Here is a 797-nt window from a genome sequence, read left to right as displayed (position 1 = left end):
GCTGATATCAATTGGGGTTTCTAGTAGACATATGAATTTTCATTTTTACAATATTTTTACTTCTGGGATGGATCATTTAGGGCCTTTTTTTTTATTGCGATAATAATTGTATGATTTTGCTACATATACAATCGAGATTGACAACTACACACATAGGAGGGGGCCCACGATGAATAAGGAAATTGTGGCCCATCCTGTAAGAAGGTTTTCAATCGGGATTGTCAATCCCTGTTGTACAACTAGCAAAATACATATTGGTGTGTGTTGTTTTAAGTTTTGGATTAGGCTTGTGTACTTCGATGGCTTTTTATCCATGTTTGGTATCAATTAAAATTTATTAATTTAAGTTAAAGTCAATAATTTATTTTAATTACATATTTTTCCTCACAATTTTTTAATCACACATTTCATCAATTTCTATTAAAATTTATTAAAATTTTGATTTTAGAACTTGTTTGGGAGAGATTTTGAGAATTAATTTTTTAACCGTTACGAGAAAAGTGAGATCCACCTGTGAGAGAAGAAGTCAAATATGACGGCTGAAATAGTGAAGTAATGGTCAAAAAATCCATTTTTTGGAGGAAAAAGTAACTCCCAAACAGGCCCTTAATCTTCACGACTCTTTTATCGTGAGAAGACAGCACCTTTTCCTTTTTTAATAATGCTTCACGTACAGAAAATTGATCACAGAAGAGAAACAGAAATTCAAAAAACCTAATGTGGCATCATACTTCATTATTATTTCTTGACAACTGCCAACCTGTCCCCTTTTACCCATCCCCAATACACCCCACACC

Source organism: Olea europaea, chromosome 8, assembly GCF_002742605.1.
Source record: "Olea europaea var. sylvestris chromosome 8, O_europaea_v1, whole genome shotgun sequence".
In the NCBI taxonomy this organism is placed as follows: domain Eukaryota; kingdom Viridiplantae; phylum Streptophyta; class Magnoliopsida; order Lamiales; family Oleaceae; genus Olea; species Olea europaea.
The sequence above is the reverse complement of the archived record's forward strand: the minus strand, read 5'-3'. Positions refer to the sequence as shown.